This window comes from Acomys minous (genome assembly GCF_964271855.1).
Source record: "Acomys minous genome assembly, chromosome: 13".
Taxonomy (NCBI): Eukaryota; Metazoa; Chordata; class Mammalia; order Rodentia; family Muridae; genus Acomys; species Acomys minous.
The window spans coordinates 19,310,041-19,331,348 of record NC_140495.1 but is presented as its reverse complement, the minus strand read 5'-3'; the positions used below and the strand labels follow the sequence as shown (position 1 = coordinate 19,331,348).

Sequence of the window (21,308 nt, the reverse complement as noted above, 5' to 3'; positions counted from 1 at the left end):
TAATCTGTTGTTCCCTTTCCCAAAGTGGCAACACCGAACTCTCTCTCTGTTTTTCACTATTTCTTACCTCTTTAGCTGGAGGCTGCTGCAATGTGCAGGCTTGTATCATAAAACCCCCAGTAACATTTTTGGCAGTGATGGCTATAAGCCCAACAGTTACGCCTCATGCTAACTCTCACCTTACACAAAAGAAAACATATTTGGCCCTAAACTGTACAGTACGGCCATGAAATTGCTGTCAAATTCCAAGGTGAGCAGACAGACAAAAAGTCCCTGAGCAGCAGAGTCCCTGAGCAAAAATTTCAAACTTATAGGAAAAAGTCAAAGAGAACATCAGCAGCTTGCTGACGGGTTTAGGGTGTTGTGTCCTCTCAAAGGAAGATGTGCTTAGGGACACTGTGAGCATAGTAGGTGGATTGCATGAGCCAGAAGTTGAAGAGTATAAAGGATTATTAGTCCAGAACATGGCTAGTCAGGAAAGAGATCCCATCCAAAGATCTTCTAGGGCTGTGCGATCCGGCTGGAATACAAGCACGTCTTTAATCCAGGAGACAGAGGCAAACATCTGAGTTCAAGACCAGCCTGGTATAGAGCAAATGTCAGATAAAGAAAAGCTTAGGCCCTGTTGTGGTGGTACAAACCTTTAATCCCAAACAATGAAGGCAAAGCTAGTTTGAAAGTGATGTCTGAGTGGCAGAAAAGGTGACGAATCAGAGAAGATTTGACAGAATAGGATACACCCACCTCTCAGGAGGAGAGAGAAGAAAGAGAAGCTACTCAAGAGGCAGTTTTACAGAGAGAGGGGGTTAGTTTTTACCAGGACAGTAACAGAGAGATGGGTTGCAGAGAGAGAACTCAGGTGAAGATGGAACAAGCCAGGGAATGAGAAGAAGCCAGAAGATTAGAGCAGGTTGCTGAGTTAGTCTGAGGTCAAACAGAGCAATTCCTGGCTGAGAGAGAAGCCAGACTAAATGAGTCATCTGAGAGAGGAGTTTAAGCCCTAACAGCTGAGTTGAACCAACCAGCCCAGAGCTCAGAAAGAACAAGCCAATAGTGAGCTTATTCGGCAGTAAGTCTCAGAGGCTGAAAACATGCTAGGCCTTCTAAAGGAGGTTAGAAGCTTCCAGAACTAGGCCTAGCTTAGCAGGAGTGGCCAGTAAGCCTCAGAGACAACTGATACAGGAGGCTAAAAGGTACTTGTACAGAGGAGGGCAAGAGCAAAATAGCATCTTCTGGACATGACATGGACTTACAGGCATGGACTCGGCATCAGCCTCTACAGAACCTGTACAAGATCAAGGCAGTCAGCATGACAGCGCGGAGTGGGGGCGGGGCTTACGAGGTGCTGCGGACATATGATGGCTTCTGAGAGAGGAAGAATTCATTTTCTCTAATGGCGTGGCCCCTGGATAGGTCAACCACGGTCCCGCGGACAGCCCCACAGCCATGAGTATACAGGCAGCACAAACTGGACTCAACAGGCTATTTAAAAAAAAAATAATAAAAGGAATAAAGTTAGAAGTTGAGGGTTAGGAAGGAGTGGGCAGATCTGGGAGCATTTTAGAGGGGGGTTGAGAGGATGAATAAGACACAGTATATGGTATAAAATTCTCATAGAATAAAACATCATTTTGTTAACTGTGGGACTGTATTAATTAATATGGGCTCTCCCGAGAAAAACACATCATTTTCTGAGTGGAGGGCTTCTAAATAACATGATATCACTAAACACTCAGCGAACACTATACTAATGTAATACCAATAAATACATGTTTCAGGATGGTCCATCAGGTTCTTTCCAGTGGGAAAGGGGCAGGTACCGTGGCTAGAGGAAGCATACCCCCGGCTGTCGGCATGCTTCCTGCTCTTCAAGGCGGGCTCCTACGGCTGTGTTGACAAGAACAGGTCTTATGCCAATGCAGCCGACAAGCTTCACTTCTTTGAAGGGCAAAGGCCAAGACTTAATGGCAGACTCAAAGACAAAGGCTGAGCAGGGTCTGTCATCTCTTTCTGTGGCTCAAAGAATGGGTTGGGTAGCTCCAGGCTTGGGGGGGGGGCACAAGGGGTGTAGTCTCAGTCCGAGGTGCGTGAAGAAGCATCTACACTCCAAATCCATGTTCCCTGGGGGCACTCAACCTCCTGGGTGCCTTATAAGGTTTATGGCAGGAGTGGATTCAGAATCAGGAGCCGCCTGGACACTCACTTCATCTCTCGGCATCTCTTTAAACCCTGAAGAGAGCAGATGCCTTCACTGTCCCCACAGCAGCTACACCAAGGGGCTGCGAATTAATTCCTGATTCCACGAGAACTCATATAATTTGGTTTTATTTTTGTTATAAAAATGAAATTTGCATACATTTGAGTTACTTTATTATTAGTTTATGCTGCAAGATTAGTGAGCCCTTAAATTTTAAATAGATTTTCTTAAGCTTCTGATACCATGCAGTTAACTAACACACACACACATACACACACACACACACACACACACACACACACACACACACACACACACACACACACCTTTCCCTTCAGGAAAAAAATGAATACATCTTCAAATTCATTGGCTACAATTCTATATCTTCCCCACTTACATTATTTTAAATTCAGTATGTGGTACAGCAACCTTCCCACAGTCAGAAGAGAAACTGGAGCAAACGACTTTTCTCTGCTCCTTCACCCTGACAGTCAGCAGCTGGGTGAAAGAAGTGACCCCAGTCACCTTGCAGTCACTGGTGACATTCTTTGCCCAGCCAGCACTCAGAGAAGTCCTACTGAATTCCCTTTCTTTGGAGCCTTTTTCAACAAAAAGCTGTGTCCCCTTTAAGAAAATACAGACACTCTGTCCCGTGATCTGGCAGCCTGAAGAGAGAAGTGTTGGAGTTTTAAATGAATTCAATGGAATGATGGGTTGTTTGTACTGCCCTGGACCACTTCACTCACAGCTGTGTGGGCCCAAATGGAGCGAAGCCCGCCCTTGCCCTGATGCAGAATCATAAATAAAGCCCGAGCCTTCTGCGATGGCGGGACGCATTCCCCTACAAAGTCACTCGATCACGGGTGCAAAAGAAAGGAATGCTCCAGGGTCAGGCCTTGAGAAGTGAACAAAATACGCTGTATTAAAAAAAAAAAAAGCCCATTTCAGTTATGTCAGTCACTCCCCACATAACAGCACTTGTGTGTGATTTATTTTTGGAGTAAAAAGCCGAGTTTCTTTTCGTTGATCAGAGCTGGAGTCTTACACAGCCAGCTGTTGAGCAACACTTGTCAAAGATGTCAAAACGTCTCTCAACATTTAGACAACCACCTAGGTATTATTCCCTGGGTGACATGTGTGGCACATGGTTAGCTGAAAGTCACATCTGACAGATGCAAAAAAAATGAAATATATATATGTGTGTGTGTGTGTGTGTGTGTGTGTGTGTGTGTGTGTGTGTATGTGTGTGTGTAAAATACAACTCATTTCCCAAACACCCACCCCAATAATTTCCCCAGCACTCTGCACCATGAGACACCCAGACTTCCAGAGTAAGGATGGAGTCAAAGCTCTTCCAGTAGCTGCTGCGTAAGACCAGTGAACTGGTCTAATATCCTGGATCTTCCTTACATCCATAACTCCAGAATCTGTTTTTTCTAGCTGTGAGTGAAGAACCCGGGGTCTATAAGCCAGAGAGGGGGCCTCCTGTTCAGTCTACGCACCACTACTTCTGGAGACGCTGCAGGGCTGCCATCCTTTCTGGATCCATCTACTCAGGGCCATAGCTGGTTAGAACGAGAGAGAACACCAGCATCCCCAAAACTGCCAGGAAGGAGAGTTTGGCCAGCAGGGATGACAGTCCCTGTAGGACGATGAATGGGTTCGTATATAACTACACATCTCCTTCTACTCCTTGGGGGCTGGTCTTCATCAGTCATCAGTTCAGTTGATAGGTACAAAAAAAGAAGGACCCAAGAGAAGCCCAAATGGAAATGCTGAGCCAAGTTAATGACCAAGTAGTAAAATGTGGACTAACCAACGACAGTCAGTGCAGACCTTAGCCTTGAACTACAACAGGAAAGGGCATTCTGCCTGCTCCTCCCAGAAGCCCTAACTGCTTCAAGTCTGGCAAGACTATGCCCTCATCCTTAGAGGCCCCTGCCTGTGTTCCACCGCTACTCCCCTCTCTTCCTTAAAGGCATACACCAAGCTCATCTCTCCAGCAATGTATTTCTCTATAATGACTATTAGGAATTAGTTGCCACAATGACTTGACTAGCGCAGTATGGGAAGCCAGTACCCAGGGAGACTAAGCATCTCACAGTGGATCAGAAAGTTGAGCCCAACAGGGAATCAGTCTATCAAAATGCTAATAGCATCCCTTCCCCCTTGAGGAAACTGGTTCTCCTCTAACAGTTAGGGCAGACAGAAGAGAAGATAGGAAAACTAAAAAGACATATAAAGTTCTGATTGTTAACAAGCAGCTTCCCTGTTATGGCCAGAAATAAGGAAGCATACCTGTTACCAGTTATCTCTAACATTTACACTAAAAATCCCCTCTAATGCAGGAGCAAAGTAACATAAGATTTATAGGTGAGTGATAGAAAATACTCAGGGAGGAACGAACCATGCGCTGAGCAGATTCTTATTAAATCTGCCAGGCTACACTCAGAGTAGAAAGAACGCAGCCCAAGGAGAGCTACAGAAGTGAGCTTCGTAGGGAGTAGGCTAGGCAGGCTTGAGGTTAGCTTGTCTATGTCCCGACTGGCTGCAGATGGAGCAGTGCTACATAAGGGTGCAGGAATGTGCTGCCTAATGCAGTCTGGTACAAGACTGAGGATGTAGAAGATGATACGCTTCATCTTGCTGGGAGGGATGTATCCATAGGAGGAATTAAAACCTACTACCATCTTGTAAGCAACTCATAAGTAGATGGACTGAGCCAAAATGGCGTCACTGATGTTAAGCACTGTCACTCTGGCCTTGAAGTTATAAAGAATTGGGCAAAGTGTTCTCTCCTCTGGCTATCTGAGCTTTGGATGTAGGACAAGGCAGGGCAGGCTAGGGAATGATGGGTTCCTTTGGTAGTGATTGAGAACCTCTGGCCATGAAGATCTCTGTCACCTCCTGGTTGGTGAAGGCCTGAATGTGCACCTGTCAAAGAGGCATGTCTAAAAAGTAAGGTCAAAGCTTTGGTCATGAGAGGGACTATTGGGGGAGCAGCCATGGGAGAAATGAGCCAAAGAAGTTCCAAGAAGATTGTTGGATAGAGTTGCCTTTTTTCCCCCCTGCTCCTTAGCTTAGGCACTCCATCCAAAACTAGGCCTGACTGATTATGATAGAAACTCCAGGGCTAAGAAGAAGTCATCACTTTCTGTCACAATGAGATCCAGGCCTCTGAAATTGTGGAGAGCCACCCCTACCAGGCTGTTATAGTTCTGGGTCTTGAAAAAAAATGTCTAGAGAGGCAAGAGGAAGGATGAATTGGATGGCCCGTTACTCGTTTCCTCAGAGGTCACCTGGTGTGCTATTAGAGACTGAGGGAAAAATATCTCTTTTAACTGCTTCGAGCTGACAAAAGGGGAGATGCAAAGGGCATCAGTTCATGTGCTTCCACAGAGGGTCCATCTAAGAGGTCACGATAAAACTTAACAAAGATGGCAAAGATCTAGAACATAAGACAGCCATGAGATGACAGGGGCATGTTATGCGAGCGAGAAGCTGCAACATACAAGCATGAGATGGTTAAGACTTGTGTGGTTCTGACTAGAGCATAGCTAGGAAAGGAGTTATGGCAGTTTTGTTCCTCCTAGAAGAAGAAAACAGGCAACAAACCCATCTAAATAACCTTGGCAGGCTTTGTCATCAGTACTAGGAAGACTGAAGACTTTTGTCACTGTTGTCAATTACACAATTGACATTGGTTCGGTAGACTTGAGGCATTTTTCATTGGCCAGCATTAAGTTCACAATTGGCCATCAGCTCTCCTCTATTACAAGCCTGTTGGGAACATTAAGAGATGAAGTTAATGAGGAAAAAAATGTTAGCATCATAATTAACTTAAGTTTTGATGAGTAAGGTGAAATGTAAGTGTTCAACTGACTGGACCAGGAGCCAGAGCTCTGTAGAAAAAGAAGGTAACTGTGTAATCAGCAGTTTGTAAGAGAGCTCAGTTAAAGTCAGCATCTAATTGAAAATGCCATAAAGAAACAGAATTCTACTGGGTTCATTTATAGGATTGTCTAGCAAAGCTCCAAGGACGACAACACTTGGATATCTTGAATAATTTCCCAGACTGTGAGTTTAATAACAAGAGTATCTGGCCTCCTCCTTTAACCATGGAACAGAATGGTTAGAAAGACACACTGTGTTCCTGATAAGTACTCGTCCAGACAGAGATGCTGTGTTACAAGTTGGTGAGTACAGCTTTTAGATTTGGCTTCAGTATTTAATAAGATAGGCTTGTATCTCAACTATGGACAGATGCTGAAGTAATCCAAGGAAGGTCTTGTTTTATATCTAAGAGATAGATATGAACACACACACACACACATACACACACACACACACACACACACACACACATAGGAAGAGACTCATTAGTGAGAAACAATTGTTCAAATAGCATGCTACATAGCTAAGCATAATTCCTTGAACTGTTATAGAAACACACTGATCATTTTAACTTGGTTATTTTCCTGTGGGTCTTTAGGACCATATAAGTGACCAAAATTAATTTTTCTTTTGGTCCTGTCAAGGCCAATTGAGGATCTAGTTTTCAGAGCTTGTGAGGAACCTCTGGCTCCTCATGTCTTTCTTTTTACTGCTGCCCATCTATGTGAGGATAAGTCAAAGGCCTCGCTTGACATGGCTTGGCTTCCCCTGGACACACCGAGGCAATCTTCCCTTTGTGTTGACCATCTTCTTTGTAGACTGGATGTTGGTTAGAATTCACTATGTGGGGTCTCCATTCCCTCCCCCAACAAGAGAACAGGTGACTTTCCACAGATACACAACATCTCTAGAGATGGCTGACAATCCCCTAGGACCTCACTGATGTGGAGGACATACTCCACCTTTTACACCCTCTGGCCACAACAGAACAACCTCTAAGTATGGTTATCAAACTCAGAAGATCAGTTATACACGTCGATACTTTAAACTACTGAATAATATGCGAATAGCCAGATATTTTAAAATAAACTTTGATTAGGCATACATTTTAGCCAGCTGTTGAAATTTCTTTATCTTAGGCCTTAGAAACTTTAAAACTATATATATTATCTTTAAATCTCATGCTCCACGTACTTTAAATAACTTACTTGGACCTTTAAAACTTGCAAAGCCTTTTAGCTTTTCCCCCCCATTCTGTACATACATTCATCCTAATCGTCATATACAAAACCAATTTTCATCTTTTTATCCTTTATAACTTTTTGTTTTTTTTTTAATACCATGAGAAATAATGACATTAATGAGTGGATTTACTATCTGTTGATAGAATTTTCTCCCTGGGGGAGAAGGATCACTAAGCACAGTCTATCCTCTTGTCATAAGATCCCCATGACAAATAGCCTGGGGGGGAGTTATAAAGCCATGAAAATGGAGTGAGAGCAGGTTTGCGGTTAGCCTGTCAGGCCCTGATTGGCTGCAGATGGAGCATTGCTACATGAGGGTGTGGGAACCTGCAGTTTAAGGCAGCCTGGTACAAAATTAGAAGTCAGAAGGTGCCAGGTTTCACCTTCCTGGGAGGGATGTGTCCATCAGAGGAATCGAGACCTGTTATCTTCTTATAGGGAACTCAGGGGTGGACTGAGACAAAATGAAGTCACCAATAAGCCTTCCCACAGTAAGAGAGAAAATTCCCTTTGTTTCAGATGACATCACTGTCTAAACAAAATCACAGAAGAGAGGAGCCTCCTGAAACTAGTGTACAGCAGAGTCTATAATATATTCAAGGCTCTATTTTTAAAAATACCCACCAGGCAATCACATTCTTTGGATGAACAAGGGTAATTTGAAACTTAAAAGCATATAACTTAAATCAGCACTACCCAAACTGAATACCTAGACATTAGGCTTAAAATATGTACAAGTTTGGGGCTGGAGAGATGGCTCAGTGGTTAAGAGCACCGACTGCTCTTCCAGAGGACCTGAGTTCAATTCCCAGCAACTACTTGGTGGCTCACAACCATCTATAATGAGATCTGGTGCCTTCTTCTGGCCTGCAGGTGTACATGCAGGCAGAGCACTGTATACATAATAATATATAAATAAATCTTTAAAGAAATATGTACAAGTTTATGAGGAAAACATCCTGACTCTGAGTAAAGAAATCTAAGAACAATGAAATGGATGGACATTCCATATTCATGGACTAGTATGCTAGATATGGCTGTTCTTTCCTCTACCCGCAGATTAGCACGTTACTTGTCTCACTGCTGTGACAAAATACCTGGTACAAACAATGTAAATAATGGGAAGTTTATTTTGGCTTAGGTTTGTAGGGGGTACCATTCACCATGGCATAGCAGTGGGCAGCAGGAGCAGCAGGGTGCTGGTCACACTGTGTCCACAGTCAGAGAGGGGAATGCTTACTCTCAGTCCACCCTCTTCACTGAGTCCTGACCTCAGCCAATGAGGTTGTGTTGCCCACATTTAAGGCTTGCCTTTCCACCCCAATTAACCTAATCTAGGTGATCTTTCACACACAGGGCCAGAGTTTTGTTTCCATGGTGGCTATATATTGTATCAGGGTGACAACCAAGACGAACCATCCCAAGATCCAATGCCACCCCAGCAAACTCCAAGGATGTCACTTGTGGCTGCCAATAAATGATCAATATTAATATTGAGATGCAGAAGAGCCGGAATGGCTAACTTAATATTTCAGGAAAAGAATGAAAGCTAAAGGGATGATATTGTATGACATAATAATTTACTATAAAGTTACAGTGGCCAGGCCGTATATACTGGGGAAAGACCAGACAAACATAACCAATTAAAAATATGAGCCCAGATGTAAATAAAGTCAATTCATTTATAACAAAAGCGGACAATACAAGGAGGCCACAAGAGGATTTCCACAAATGGAAACAAACAGAAACCAGTGCACATGTAAACAAGTGAACATAGATAAACATATTATACTTTTCATAATCATTAACTCAACATGAACTACAAACCTAAATCTAGAACACAGAACTCTATGAAAGACAAGAGGGGTTAAGAAAAATCCTTTAATGACCACGGGTACAACTATGGCTTTTAAAATACAAAACCAAATGCAAAATCCATAAAATAACGGATAAGCAGGACTTCAAATTAAAAATGTCTGCTGACTGAAAGTCAACATCAAGAGAATGAGCAGGCAACAGGTTGTAAGAGACTATTTGCAAAGGATATTTATGATGAAAGACCCAAAATAGAAAGTGTCCTTAAAAGCCAATAAGAAAATACAAAACCTAATGATAAAAAATGGCCAAAAAAAAAATGGCAAAAAACTTTAACATATATTTCACCAAAAAAAAAAAAAAAAGATGTATGCATGGCAAATATGGCTATAAAATGAATGACATTCCATACACATCAAGGAAGCATATGTTAGAACCACATGAGCCATTACCACGCACGCTTTAGAAAGGCTCAGACTCAGAGCCCTGACAACACCCAGCCTGGTGAAGATGTAGCACACAGCAAGCCGATGGGGATGTAAGATGGTACCGTGTCTTAGAAGGCACTTTGCCAGTTTCTTACAAAACAAAACATTCTTACAAAAAAGTTATTCAGCTGTCACATCCCTTGATATTTACCCAAAAGAGATGAAGACTCATGTCCGACCCAAAGCCTGCTCGTGGATGTTTAGGGCACCTTTACTTACAGTGGCCCAACCTTGAGAACAACCAGGACGTCTTTCAGGAAGGGAGTGGATAAGTAAAAAAAAAGTTCTAGGATGCTATTCAGTACACAAAAGAAATGAGTAACCAAATCACGAAAAGATGGGAAGGCACGTGAACGTGTACTGACTGAGTGAAGGATGTCATTTTAAAGGGTTACCTAGTGTGCGATTCCAATTGCGTGACAAAGCTGTGGTTATAAGAGCAATGGCTTCTAGTGGTTTAGTGGTGGAGGACAGGAAGGAGACGTGAATAAGTAGGACACAGAGGGGTTTTATAATGCCTGTGATTATAATAGTGACCATGTGTCACCAGGCATTAGTCCAAATCCAATGGACGTTCAGCTCCCAGGTCACACTCTAATGTAAGCCACTGGCTTGGGGTCATTATATGTGAACATAGGTTCAGAGACCATAACAAATGCCAGTCTGGTGGGGGATGGTAGCAACATGGCCGGTCACACATATGTAGGAGGGGATACAGAAGATTTTTGTGGTTTTGTTTCTACACTTTGCTTCTACCTAGAACCACTCCAAAAAGTCTTTACACACACACACACACACACACACACACACACACACACACACACACACACAGAAGGATAAAACACAAGCACTGTATCATCTTCCCACCACCTCACGTCACGTGAATCACCGAGAGGGTCACCCCCACCCCCAGCCTCCTCTCCCTTCCCTTCCAGCCATCCCACAAAGGGCACCGGAACAACTGCTCTGAATTTCCTCTATCATGCAAAACAACCTTGGGCTCCTTGGCTTTTAATTACATCTCTCATAAAATATGTGTCTTTATTTTCCCATCTTTTCATTTATTCAAATGAAAGTACCTGAGCAGCTAATATTGGTAATATTAATAGATAATATCATCAGAAAGCCCTTCTGCGTTGTTAAAGGGCTTAATCACTCAATCTGTGCTGTGATAGATTGGTTGGGAATTTTGCTTTAGAGATTCCTTCTTCGAGGGGTAACTCCCCAGAGGTTAGGGCTGTGACTCAGGACTGTCTTATAAAACACTCTTCTGAGCCAAGTTGGGACCTGGAAAAAGAAGAGCTGAGAATTCTCTTCTCGCTTCTAGACTTTTTGTCAAGCTCTAGGCAACATTTTTTTTAAAGGCATGCTGCACAGTCAAACCTCACTGCTGAGGGTCAGTTAAAAGAGAACAAACGGACAGAGACAGCTCAGCAGCCCCAGATTAAAGGGCAAACATTTTTGAGATGATGCATTCTGTTGTGTCAGAGAGACAGACCCATGGCGCTGCTGCTCGCAGGGGGCAAATGTTGCAGCATTGTTAAAAAGTTCAGCAAGACACACAAATGTCTTACTTGGATGGGCATGTTCTAAAAGAACTCTGTCCTTTTATAGCAAGAGTACATTGTCAAAAAAAAAAAAAAAAAGAGTACATGGTCACTGGAAATGTGGCTTTCTGACACACAGGGAGCCTTGTGCGCCAAAGCAGCCGTGGTCAGTAGAATGAATGGTGGCCGTGTTATGCATCTGTACTATCTAAGACAGCAGCCACAAACCACATGTGGCTACAGGGCACTTGAAATGTGGCAAAGCCAAATGACGACCTGATTTAATAACCTAAATAATTTAAATAGTGGCATGCCTAATAATTTAAATAGTGGCTACTGTTGGGACACAGTTGGAAACATTTTGGGGGAAATGATACAACATGTTAGCATGAGGAAAATCCTATACCTGAGAACTTGGAAAAATACTTTCTCTATGCCTTCCCGCCCCAGACACAAAGACCACGTAAGACAGACGTCACTTCACACCACAAGCCGTGCGAAAGAAGTCATTCTCCAGCGGTCAGCTTGGAGGGCTTGCTAAAACTGGGTCCACTCGGAGAGATTTGGATCAGGAAGTAACAAGAAACCAGGCAATCCCGATGACTGGGCTGGACACAGAACTTTGAGTAGCACTAGAGAAAAAACAATCAACAATGAACACTGGCCTATTCCTACCAAGGTAAACACTGTACTTCTCACCTCTCTTTTCATGGAAGAGCCCTGTTCTTCAAGGTACACAAACTCTTTCCCAGGCATTCTTATACACAGACACAGACACAGACCCGCCTGAATGCACACACCCACGCACCCACGCCAAAAGCCATAGAAACCAGACTGTCTACAATGGCCTCCCCACACATTAGATCTAAGGTAGAAGACAGCTGCAAATTTTGCATGGACCAAAGACACAGCGAAGAGAACGCAGAAGACACTGCAACAGTTTACACCTGACCCCTGCGCTGGCTCTGCCCTGTAGCAGGGCTGAGGCGCTTAGCTAAAGTAATGTAGCTTCTCAGATTAGTTCAGAGTTGTGGCCTCCTTCCACTGTTCCAGGACACCGCACTGGAGAATACCAAAGAACGCACGGCATATGAAAACATGCTATTTATCACTCTTTGCAGAGGGCGGGGTGGGGGTGGGGGACACTGAAGACACTCTCTTTCCATAGTTCATACTCTCAAAGAGAGAAAGGGAAAGAGATGCAAAGGTTCTAGAACAATGGCAAATATCTCTAAGCAGTCTCCGTCTCTCTATGACTTGCCAACACTGGTCTGCCAAAACCTCTCCTCTTGATGGCCTTTGGTTTGATTATATGCAAGTCCTTTAACATTAAGAAATCAGCCTGTCAGACGCATTTTCCATGGCTACCCTTTGGAACGGCCATCTTTTTGCCTCGTGCCCTCTGCTGGCCCTTAACTTTGCAAAGGAAAAGCTTTCCTCCAGAACTAGCGCTGCAGTGAGCTACAGCAATGCCATCCTCAAACGATCCAGGGCTGCGCAGAGTTGCCCACACCACAACATCCTTCTGCAACTCCCACTGTCCCGTCCCCATCCCCCACCCAACTCCACGCCCCATCCCCTCACCCCCTGCCAGCCCTTTACTGCCACCATGACATCAGCAGAGATTCTTAGGCCCTAAGCATCTGGGGAGGTAGCGTTCACTTAGCATTTATAGAAACCCTGATCAACCCATGGTGTGCCTTCACTATAGGGAGGGAAACTGGGGATTGGGGGTATGGGGGTGGGGGTGGGGTTGGGGTGTTAGATGGATTAAGGCACAGCCCCAGAGAAGTACAGAGCAACATTAAATCACTGTGTTCCTTCAGCTGCAGCAAGTTTGTCTACCAGGAAACATTTAACAATACCCAGAGAACTTTTTGATGGTCATGATTGCTTGGGAGTTACTGGCATTTAGTGGGCAGAGGCTAAGGGCAAGGGCACACTGTACATCCCACAATGCATAGCAACTTCCTACAAGAATTGCCTCATGAAATCAATACTGCCTAGTGCACTGGCAACTCTTCCATCACTGTTTTGTTTTTTGTTTTTTGTTTTTTTGGCTCCCTATTAATGGTTAAAAAAAAATGGCTGCCTCCACAATTTGATCCTTGTACAATATTTACACAGAAACATACCAGCCAGTTGCTATGTTTTAATGTAAAATACTACTTAGATACATTTAAAATAGAGGTTATATGAGAGCCACAGATAAAAAAAGAGGAGAGTGGCCCCATGTTAAGCCAAATTCCTTAGGGATACAATTGAACAAGGAACACTCCTCTTATGAGTGGCCTCCAGGCGCTGAGCTGAGGTCTGTGGCTTGCCTTACAGCCGCATCTCCCTGCTCCATCGCTAGGCTTGTGCGTCACTCAAGAGCATCAGTGATGCACACTTACAGGAATCTCTGGGGATCTGTAGCCCTTAATCGTCTATTTTGTTCAGTAAATTGTACTCATTAGAGAGCCACATGAGGCACGGAAGGACAGGCAGCCTTTCCGGGTGCCCTCAGTCTCGCAAGGCCTCGCGGCTACTGAACTTACTGGTTAAAAACAGTCGTCCCTCCAGGTTAAAGCTGAACAAAACAACGATAGCAAGCAAACAAAATCCCACTGCAGCTGCTCCCACCCTTCTGCAGCCATACTTGGCTCTGCATGGAACAGTGTTAGTCCTGATTGCTTCTTCAAGGAATCTGGCTTTCGTTCAAATGCAGAAGTTGGAGAGCATAGGAAAGGAACAGAATTCTTTCCTCCCTGGACCTCCACCTAAACTCGGAAGGGCTCCCCGAACACTGACTGTCTTGAGTGTTTTGCCACAAACAAAATCTCCAAGACAGACTTGGTTACCAAATTCCCTGTAGCTGCATGCAGGGTACCAGCAACTGCAAGCAGTTGAGCGGCTGGGTGTGTGACTTCCAGAGAGGCCAGATGGCAAACTACGGAGTGGGCAAAATGTTGTGCTTTAAACTGCAATGGGCCATCATACCAGGGACTTCAGCTCTGACAAGCTACTTCCTTCATAAGAGCAATTGGGGAAGGAAAAGTTCAGCGAATGATTCATGGAAGAGGAGGACGGTGGGAAGGAACATGTGACCAGACTATTCGCAATATGATGTGGCTTCAGGAAAAGAGGCAGCTGGTCTTGAGTCCTCCTCTGCCTTGCTCTTCAGGAAGCCCGAACACACCTGCTCCTACAAATAAATCGCCCCCCCCATACAAACTCACTCAACACTCCCGTGGAGCAACGGAACTCATCCCATCCCTGGGTCACCGTTTTTCAGCCATGTTGATTTGAGTCCATGGTTTGAACACAGAAAGCTTTAGAAGCCTTTCGCAGACAGAGCATCCCACTGCCCTGAATCTAAGAAGCTGGTGAGACAAGGGCATCTATGATTCAGCAAAGCCAGCAAAACTGGGAATGCGTTTGCCTTACCCTGGAGGAGAGGATGTGGAAGCCTTCAAACGCTCTTACATCCTCGCAACCCATGGAGTCCGCTGCGTTTCACCACACGCTCACTCCTGCATGCTGGACCACAGCCAAGCGATCTGCCAAAGACAGAAACAAGTGGACGCAATAGGTCAGTTTATCCACAACTTCATCCTCAAAGCCGTTGTTCAAACGAATCTGTGAAAAATGGACCTCATGCTTAACACACAGACCCCAGCCTCCGGTATGGTTCATGGCCAATGGGAGAGGTTCCCATAAACATCCTAAATAGTTGTAAAGTCAAGGGAGATGGGTTTGATGCAGAAACCGAAGTATTCAGGCTGCTGCAGTTCTTACATCTTTCCACTATAATCTCCAAATGTCCCCTGAGGCAGTGGTTCTCAACCCCCTTTAGGGGTTGAATCCTTTGGGGGTCATCTAAGGGCATCAGCAAACACAGATATTACGATTCATAGCAGTAGCAGAATTACAGTTTTGAAGTAGCAGCGGGAATAATTTTATGGTTGGGGGTAACCATAGCATGAGGAACCGTATGAACGGTTGAGAACCACTACAAGGTGTTCTCTCCATCCCAGTGAGCTAGGGATGAAAAAAAAATAGCATGGAAGGACTTGCAAAGGCATTCGGGGTGTGCACACAGGGGCCCGGGGATATACACATATACACTAACACCATCCCCTCCTCAATGGTATATTCTTTTCCACTTCTGCTCACTTTCTATTGGCTGCTCAAAGTCATACGGTCACGCTTTAACCCCACAGGCTGGGCAAGGAGCAGTCTTGGGTCCGGCTCCCTCCAGTCCAGTCAAGATAGCATTAGGTTTAGCATAGAGCACGTTGAGCGTGATGCTATCACAGTGACCTTGACCTAGTTTTACAACGATAGTTCTCAGCTTGCTCCTTTGTAAAACAGCACGCCTCCCTTACAGGGTCTATACAAGACCCCACCTGAAAGGAAGCCGTGCTTCTCAGACCCTCCAGGATGCGCATGCATGTCACTGGGGCATCTTAGTAAAAATATAGGTTGTGAGTTGGAAGGTTGTGGGTAAAGCCTGGCATTCTGCAATCCTAACAAGCCCTAGGGCAGCGGTTCTCACGTTTCCCGATGCTATATGACCCTTTCATACAGTTCCTTGTGTTGCGGTGACCCCAGCCATAAAATTATTTTTGTTGTTACTTCATTAACTGTAATTTTGCTACTGTTTTGAATTGCAATATGAATATCCATGTGCAGGAGATCAGATACGCGACCCCTGTGAAGGGGTTGTTGAATCCCAAAGGGCTGTGACCCCACAGGTTGAGAACCACTGCCCTATGGGATCTTGATACTGTGGCTCAGTGCCACTCTGTGATTAGAAATGAGATTTAGGGGTGGGGAGGATTAGAAATGAGATTTAGGGGTGGGGAGGAAGTAAGAGAAGAGGAGGGAGGGGTAACTGCAGCCAGGATGTAATATATGCAAGAATAATTTAAAAAAGAGAGAGATGAGATTAGAGAATATTTGGCAAACTTTGTACACAGAGCGGATTTTCAAATATAAGGAAACTTTATATCATTCGTTGTTTCTGATTCTGAATGCATTTTCAACTAGCAGCATTTTAAAGACCTACTTAGTCTGGGTACCAGATACAATTCCTCAGAGTCCCACAAGCTTAGAAAAAGTTAGAACTTAAGGGGTCACTGCTCCTTTTCCTCCTTTAAAACAAACTCAGGCAGGAGAAGGTGGCTCCCACCAGCACCGGCCACTGCAGTTCAGTGGGCAAGCAAGATGTCAGAGGGACATGGATGGGGGGAGGGGTTGTCAAGCAATATTCTCCACAACAACAAAGTCACTTCTCATGTGTCCAAAGTGGAAATGGAACACTAAGTAATGTCTGTGTAGCCTCTGGTAACAGGATTTTTATTTCTAATCCACACAAATTCTGAGCTCCCCCTATTTAAAGACAAATAGAAAAGGAAAGTATTCAGGATTGTAAATAGGGGAAAATATAGTAATTAGCCGCAGTACATCTTTTTTTTTTTTTTTTTTTTGAGACAGGGTCTCTCTGTGTAGCCTTGGCTGTCCTGGACTCACTTTGTAGACCAGGCTGGCCTCGAACTCACAGTGATCCACCTGCCTCTGCCTCCCGAGTGCTGAGACTAAAGGCGTGCGCCACCACGCCTGGCTAGCCACAGTACATCTTGTGTAAAATAACAGTAACTAGTTATATCTTTAAAGTTTTACCACTTTAATTATTTTATATCTTTGAAATCGTGGTGAGCCTTCAGAGCTTAGAGCACAGCGTAGCACAGACAAGGCTAAAAGACATAGCGTCCCACTAATGAAAGGAGGGGGGGGGTCTAGTTTCATGCCATACTCTGTCACAGATTGGGAAGGGGCTCATGAGCCCTGCCTCTCACTAAGGATTTATAGGCAGCTGAGGGTTGTCAGAGGTGAGGGACTCACAGGGCCCATCCCTCTCTTAGGATTTAGAGGTAGCTAATGCTTGCTGGAAAGGGAGAGCCATTTCTTTTTCCCAGTAGTGTAGCCATGGGTAAGTTTCTCATGTGCCTGTGAATAAACCCTCATTCATGCTCCTTTAAGTAGCCTTAGTTAAATTTGTGCATGCACACACACACACACCCGTCACACACAAGGCATGATAGTGGAAGCTGAGGATTAGCTGGGAAGAGGGAAGAAGCATTGGGAATGGAAGAGACACAAGAGAGAATAATGTGGGGGCAAAGATAGTCAAATACATACACATATGAGGAGGCTACAATAAAAGCCATTATGTATACTTAATATATGCTAATAAGAACTTTAAAAATCTTCATGTCATAAATCAGAAAGGTAATGACTGTGTGGACCTCAAATTGGATAATGAGAGCCGGGAGTCCCTTAGTATGCATGTCACTGCCAGTAAATCAACATGAACCTAAAAGTATTCTGGTGAAACTAGGAAGGACTGAGAAAGCAGTGATAAGTGGAAATCAATACTTGCACATCCGCTATGCAGATAGATAAAATGCTGTCCTGTGCCGCATCATTTGGGGAGCAATTTTAATAAAGGTACAATATCCCCAAACTTTCACAGATCAATTTCTGTGTTCCGTTGCCAACCTTTTACCTACCATTATGCTAGTCTACCAATCAAGAAGTCTCCCTTTGGGGCTGGGGAGATGGCTTGGATGGGACACTGAGTTCAAGACCCAGAAACTATGTTAAAAAAAATCTGGGTGTGGTGGTGCATACATGAAATATCAGAACTGAGAAGCAGACAGTATGGCCTTGGGGCCCACTGGCCAGCAGCTAACATAACAAAATCCGCAACTCCTAGCCAATGAGAAATCCTGTCTCAAACAAACAAAAAACATAGATGGCTCCTAAGAAATGACATGCCAAAATTATCCTCTGGCCTCTGTGTACTTACCTATCTATGCATGTGTGCACAGACACACAGACACACACACTTTTTTTTAAAGGCTGGTACAGTGATGCACACACATATAATACCAGCACCTGGGAGGCAGAGGCAGAAGAATCACAACTTTAAAGCCACACAGAAAGTTCAAGAACGGCCTATCCTCCCTGGGACCCTGTCCCAATAGAACAAGGCAAAAATCCCCATTTGTCAGTTTTGCAGAAGCTACTCCTCACAGTCAAATTCTTATTCCATCTTTGTATCACGGATCCACTTGGTATAGTCTGCTAAAGCGTAAGGCCCACTTCTCAGAATATGCTAAAGAGAGCCAGGGAAACAACCCTTGACTCGAGTTCAATTCCCTGTTGTGAATATTAATAATAACACTCAGGTGTGGTGGCACATGTCTCTAACCCTGCCATTGGGGTGGCAAAGTCAGAGGGATCTCTGGAGCTCTCTGCCCAGGATTCCCCAAACCAGTAATCTCCAGGCTCAGTGACAGACTCTGCCTCAAAAACTAAGGCAGAGAGTGAATTGAGGAAGACACCTAGTTTCCACCTCTGGCCACCACACTCACCACACATACCCTAGCCCATTTCTATATACATGCATGCATGCATGTGTATGTGTGTACACGTACACACACACACACACACACACACACACACACTTTGCAAAGTATTTAAGTATTAAAGTATTTAAGTTGCATTCACTTGACAAACCCAGTAATAGGAAGAAAAAAAACAGCCAGAAAGACAGGTTGATTTATGGCCACAAAGTGGGGCAATGTCAATGGTTTGTCTTGTGCCAATGGGCTTTTAGGATTTGTCACTGATAGAAAACAAAACAAAACAGCGTATCAGCTCACTTAAAGAGACAGGAGTAAGTCCATAAGAAGCTGGCCTACAGGATGTCAGCGACACAGAGAGCAGGCAACGGGGCGATGGCTCTCAGAGGCAGTGTCCCATAGTTGGGGAGGATCCCCTGCACTATGATCCCCTCCATCGCTGGCTAAAGGACCCACTTCTCTTGGATTTAGTGTCCACAAAATCCACCCCAGAAAGCAGTTTTTTAACAAAGAACAAAATAACGAGTTATTTCAAAGCTGGAAGATATATGAATGAACTCTGGCTAAAAGTTTTGTTTTGTGTGTGTTTTGTTTTGAAGTTCAAGTGTTGAGTGATTCCTACAGACCTGAAGGTCATCGTTAGCTAAGACAATCTACAGACACTTGCTAGAACTTTCCCAAGTTTTTAAAAGAAACAGATTTAAAATGATTTGCCCTACCTTTTGTGGGCAGTCTTGGTAATCAGTGATTTAACATTATTTTCATAAACACTCTGACTGCTATGTTCAAGACGTGTACTACTGACTACAGAGTGGGTTCTAAACCACGCATACACTTCATAGCATCACCCTCGTATGGAGACTAGCTTTACATGCGAACAGTTAGAGACGAAGTCTTGGCATGAGCAACCAGTCGTTACCTCAACATCATGTCTGCGTGAACAGTGCTCTTAAAGGTTTATGCTATGATGCTCCTGAATTTACACCCACCCATTCTCCCTTCAACACACACACACACACACACACACACACACACAAGAGAGAGAGAGAGAGAGAGAGAGAGAGAGAGAGAGAGAGAGAGAGAGAGAGAGAATAAATCCTGACCCCATCCCATTATTCCTGTATTATAGAAAAAGTTAAGTGCTCAGAACTACTCCTACTACTATTACTATCATCATCATCATCATTATTATTAATTATTACTACGGCAGCTTGGGAGCTAACAGAGTCTATCAAAACATATACCAAAGACGCAGAGATGCAGAGAGCTCCAGAGCCATCCTCTTGAGGAATTCCCAGAGGCAAGAGTGCCATCTACTGGTCGGGAAGGAGGGTACAACTTGTTTGAGAGAAACCTGTAGGTGACATGAGCCAGGACTGGAAAGACAGGCATCTCAGATTTGTGTCTCTGTGGGGCTCTTTTCCACAGCGCGCTACAGGCATAAATGACACAGCCTGAGACTATAAGACCACTAGGACATGTCAGCATGGTCCTCTGGACGCCTTCAGGAGGCCAGCCAGACTAGCCGACAACGGCGAGGCAGCTTTGCCTGGAAACCTCTCTTCATCCGGCAACAGAGCCTGGCTGAACCCAACCATTCCAGGCTCTCCTCTTCCCCAGCGGATGAGCTCACCCGGCAGCCCACTTGTGGCCGTGTAAGCTAGCTTTATCCTACAGTGTACACCCTAAGGAATTCTCCCAGGCACCCACCAGGGTGAAGGGTCTTATATTTACACAATGTGACACAGATCCTCTTCAAAGGGCACGACTGCTTGCTTAAGCATGCAGGTCTGGCTATAATCTCTCTCCTTAGTTCTTCATCCTCCTTGCCTGTGACCCAGGAGACAGAAACAAGAGAAAGGAAACGATTCTGTAGCCATCTTGAAAGCAGAGGTAAGGGGCTTTTTCTTGAATCCGGGGAGAAAGCCCTTGTCTTACAGGTCAGAGACAGATGGTCAACTGCTTCCCTGAAGTTCAACTGTGCCTGTCAATTCTTCGGCTGCTCCCTTAGATCCTAGCCAGAGTTGTTCAGCCTCTTTGAAAACAGCTGACCCCACTTCCACCAGTTAAATATGTATGCATGCCCTCTGTGCATCTTCCAAGCAGCTTACACGCAATAACGACTTTGTATTCTCTAAAAACAAAAACGCATGCTTTTCTCAAACCATGCCACCTCCTTCATCCTCAAAATTTCCCTTTCTCTCCACAAGGCATGCCAGCTTTCTACTTTGAAGGCTTTTAAGGTCTCAGCCACTCGGATGAGAACCTTGATTGCGCTTCAGGGCCATCTGTGGCATTCCCACTGGCATTCCCAGCAGATGCCGTTCTGTTGCTTTCATCTCAGGAAACAACAGAAGTTTACTCGAGAACCGTGAGTTTGATTCTTCTGATCTGACAAATAGAAGGGGTGCCCTCTCCAAAAAAAAAAAATGTTTTTAGACTTGCCCTGGGAATTGAATTTGCAGCAAGTAAATTTTTAAATTGAGTACTGTGTAATTCAGTAAATTAAGTTGGATACTTTGCTGGCTACGGTTGTTTTAGGTGTCTAAGAGAGAAACAACTTGACACGGGCAAGGGAGGGTTTTGCAGCAGTATCAGACTGTCCCCAAAAGTCAGGTAGGGGCTGAGCAACACTAAGGAATCTGTTATACTGAAACTTGGGAGCACAGTCGAATCTTACTGGCAGTTAGCAGAACCATTTTCACAAC

The 21,308-nt window shown here is 44.4% G+C and overlaps 1 protein-coding gene across 3 annotated transcripts in view; it reads right to left on the bottom strand.

Annotated features, from left to right (window-relative positions):
* TMEM108 (transmembrane protein 108) overlaps positions 1–21,308 on the bottom strand; it is a 292,079-nt gene that overhangs the window by 252,488 nt on the left and 18,283 nt on the right. For all 3 annotated transcript variants that reach the window (XM_084754396.1, XM_084754397.1, XM_084754395.1), the window contains one exon: positions 14,615–14,727. The gene's annotated coding sequence lies outside the window, so the exon portion shown is untranslated. The remainder of the gene's footprint in view (positions 1–14,614; positions 14,728–21,308) is intronic.